We start from the raw sequence: 4,341 nt of genomic DNA, 5'->3' as shown, positions 1-4,341 counted from the left end.
AATGTTTCCAATGTTTCAAGGCCTGTATAACTGCAAATGGGTCGTCCCACGAGGCAAGTGCTAAACAAGGTGCTTCTAATAAAGCCACCGCCGTGAGGTTCTGGAATGCCTCCAACGCTCGTGGAGTCATTCGAATCTTTTGCCTTCTTGTTTTCACTCCCTTTAGCAGATTGGTGAGATCTGCCGAGAGGTCAGAAAACTTGTCGATGTGGGTGGAATATGCCTGGCATATATATACCCACAAATGATCTAATGTCATAGGCTGTCTGAGGTAGTTCCCAGTTGACAATCTCGGCCACTTTAGCCGGATCAAGTCGAATGCCTTCAACACTAATTATATATCCCAAGTAATGCACCTGGAACAAATAAAATTCCGACTTCTTTTCATTGACGTAGAGCTCGTTGCTTTCCAGCAACTTAAGGACTTTCTCCACATCAACATCATGCTGCTCAACCGTAGCTGAAAATATTAGTATGTCGTCCAAAAATATGAACACACACTTTCCAATCAAATCCCGAAAAACACGCATCATCATGCAGTTAAATGTAGCTGGGACGTTCGTCAAGCCAAATGGCATGACCACAAATTCATAGTGGGTCCGTTCTGTACGAAAGGCTCTCTTGGGGATGTCTTCCTCCACAATCCGTACCTAGTGGTACCCACTCTTTAAATCCAGTTTTGAGAACACCTTTGCTCCATTCAACCTCTCGAGAATATAGTCCATTCGAGGCATCGAGAATCTGCTCTTGATAGTCATCTTGTTGAGTGCACGATAGTCAACACACAAACGGGAAGACCCATCCTTTTTCTTGACAAATAAGATCGGTGCTGCAAATGGTGACACGCTGGGGCAGATGAAGCCAGATTGCAACAATTCTTGGAGTTGGCGGTCCAACTCCGATTCCATTGCCTTGGAAAGGCGATACGGAAACTTGCTCGGGGGTTCCGAGCCTAGGAGGAGGTCAATCCTGTGATCCTCCGGTCTGGACGGGGGGAGCTGGGAGGGAGGCTGTCCCGAAGAAAAATCTTCTGGAACTTTTCATGGAGAACCGAGTACTTCTCGGAAGCACTAGCCACCGTCTGTGCTGTCTGGATGTAAATCATCGCACACTGTGCGCCTTTCCTGACTACTCGCTTAGCCTGCAAGTGGCTTATGAGCGGAAAGTTCCGAATTCCTGGCTCACACTTAATGGTCACCGGGGCGTTTGACACATTCCGATTGATCTGGAACGTGTGCTTGTCCCACTTGACATCAGGGAGAAACTTGTGAAACCACTAAATACCCAAAATTATGTCTGCTCCTACAAGAGGGGAAACCATAAAGTCACGCACAAACTCTATGCCCTGAATCACTAACTTAGCACCTAGAGCTTCATACTTGACGCTCGTTGTCATACCTGTGCTAAAACCCTCAACCTGTTTGTCCACCGAAGTCAGCTCGAAACGGGCACGCCTAGCGACCTGTTCCGTGACCACATCCTCCATGTTGCCGCTGTCAAACAAGACGACAACTCTCTGGCCACCTATGTAGCCAAAGGACTTGAGCAATTCGTTGCGCTCATACTCCTAGTCATGGGCACCCTTCTGCTTATCTTCGAGCTCTCAGCTAATAATTGCTCCAACTGAAGCACCGGGGTTTGAAGAACTAGGGGTAGCCGCTGGGGTCTGTGTGGGAGCTAAGCTCACCACGAAAGCTGTGGAGGCGGCGGCGGCCTTTGGTCTTTTTGTTGATTATGCCACTCATTAGTTTCTTCTTTCTCGTATCCATAACCTTTTATCTTCCAAAAGCTGGCAAATCGGAGTCTTTTTCGGGTGACCATGCCCTATTCAACGTGTTGCCAGATAGACGCGGATATGCTCCCTGCCTGCTATAGGCACATCATGGTCGATATTAGAGTTAAGGAACCCGGAATGGCTATCAACCAGGGTACAAAGCCGAGGACTCTCGATGTAGTTCGACAGCACGATGGGCTCGAATCCGGACTGAGAGTCGGGCCCTGCAACGGGTCCACGAGCAAGGTAGCCTTGTCATATCACCGTGAAACTCACAACATTTACCTTGGTTAATTAACTCAGGCGGCTAGACCACCTCAGAAGTGGGTAATGAAACAACTCCAAACCAACCCGAGGAGCTACGACCGTGTTGCCCGTAGTACAAGGAAGCTACCGCTATCTATTAATACCGCTATCGGAGATTTCGGAAACACAGAAAAGATGATGTGGCGAGACGTAGAGATGCCTAAAGCCACTTCTTGAGTTAGAAAAGAAAGCTCCCGAATATCGATTCTCTGCGCCTTTGCCAAGCAAAACACTTAAGAATCATCGATCTTCATAGCCCAGGGAAAACGACCGAAGGCACCTGAGATCTACCATGAAACCCCGGCAAGGGGGAGGCTCAGGCAGGCCCTTAGCGTGCTCGGGGCTTCTTCGGACAATCCCGAGAAGTATGTCCTTTTGTATGACAAAAGAAATCTACCCTCCTCCTTGTACTAAGAAAGCTCCTCAGCACTCAACTTGCCACCTGTCTTGCCTGCCTCTGCTTTCTGGTCTGGAGTAAGCTATCGGAGATTTCGGAGATTTCGGAAACACAGAAAAGATGATGTGGCGAGACGTAGAGATGCCTAAAGCCGCTTCTTGAGTTAGAAAAGAGAGCTCCCGAATATCGATTCTCTGCGCCTTTGCCAAGCAAAACACTTAAGAATCATCGGTCTTCATAGCCCAGGGAAAACGACCGAAGGCACCTGAGATCTACCATGAAACCCCGGCAAGGGGGAGGCTCAGGCAGGCCCTTAGCGTGCTCGGGGCTTCTTCGGACAATCCCGAGAAGTATGTCCTTTTGTATGACAAAAGAAATCTACCCTCCTTCTTGTACTGAGAAAGCTCCTCAGCACTCAACTTGCCACCTGTCTTGCCTGCCTCCGCTTTCTGGTCTGGAGTAAGCTTAGACGCATTGTTCGAGTTCTTGGAGCCAGAGGCTCCCGGGTTGTCCTGGGGAAGACCCCGTCTGGTTCTGGCTTTTGCCCCCCGAGGCGGTAGCCCTGGGAGAAGCCGGCTGGGAAGTCTTGGGCTTGCCACCATTGTGTTTCATTTCTGCACTCTGCGCAAGCGAGAGTGCGTCTTCAAAGGTGGCAGGCCTAAACATACGCAGCTCCCATTGGATTTGCGTGTCCAGGCCTTTCAAAAACTACCCTTTCTTGTCCGTATCAGATAAGCCTAATTGCAAACATAAGGTTGAAATTTTATTGGCAAACTGAAGGACTGGTTGCGCGTTCTGACGCACTCCCCTCAACTCGTCTTCGAGTCGCTCAAGGTAGTGGGGCGGTAGAAACCGCTGCTTAAGGTCGCGGACAAACTCGTCCCACACATAAGCTGCCATACCTGCTCTGGTGTGGGCATGAGCCCACTGAGTCCACCAAGGAATGGCCTCACCTTCCAAGTACCAACTGGCTAAGATCACTCTGTCAGTACATCTAGAGGGGGTGGCAATCCAGCACCTACTCTACCAAGCTCCCCTCCAAAGACCCAACAACAAGGAAATGGTTCTACTTGGCCACGTTCCTCCCACGGGACATGTGATAGCCTATGAAAGTAGAATATTGCAAGATGCCGAGAAGCATTTACAGGTTCATGAGAAAGAGATGTTGGCTGTAATTCACGCTCTTTCTACATGGAAACACTACTTGCTTGGGGCTGATTTCACTGTGCAGACAGATCATCAGACCTTGCGTTATTTCCTCACGCAAACTAAGCTTTCAGAGAAGCATATGCGATGGGCAAACTTTTTGTCTATGTTTCACTTCCAGATTGTGCATGTGGAAGGCAAAAAGAATGTTGTGGCAGATGCTTTGTCACGCAAGCCACAGGTCTCAGCAATTTCACTTGCTTATCATCATGAGCTTGATGAAATGAAAGAGCAGTATGCCCATGATGAGGACTTTGAAAGGTTGTATGATCAGATATCTGAGGGTCAGCGGCATGAGCACTATACTCTCAGGGATGGGTTTTTGTTGATGCATGGCAGACTGTGTGTTACCAAGCCATTGCGACTCAAGGTTATGATTGAAAGTCATGCTCCACCGTATGCAGGTCATAGAGGTATTGACGCCACGGTAAAAACAGTGGAGACTTTCTTTTATTGGCCAACCTTGAGAAGAGATGTTGATGCCTTTGTTAGGCAATGCATCGTATGTCAGAAGGTAAAGTTTGACCGTCAAAAGACACCAGGGTTATTACAACCTTTACCTATTCCAGATAGACCTTGGGAAAGCATTGCCATGGATTTTATATTTGATCTTCCACGGACACAAACGAGCAATGATGGCATTTGGACTATCATATGC

The sequence above is a fragment of the Cibotium barometz genome, chromosome 20, assembly GCF_041138505.1.
Source record: "Cibotium barometz isolate CiBa-2024 chromosome 20, ASM4113850v1, whole genome shotgun sequence".
Lineage (NCBI taxonomy): Eukaryota > Viridiplantae > Streptophyta > Polypodiopsida > Cyatheales > Cibotiaceae > Cibotium > Cibotium barometz.
This window is presented reverse-complemented; position numbering follows the sequence as displayed.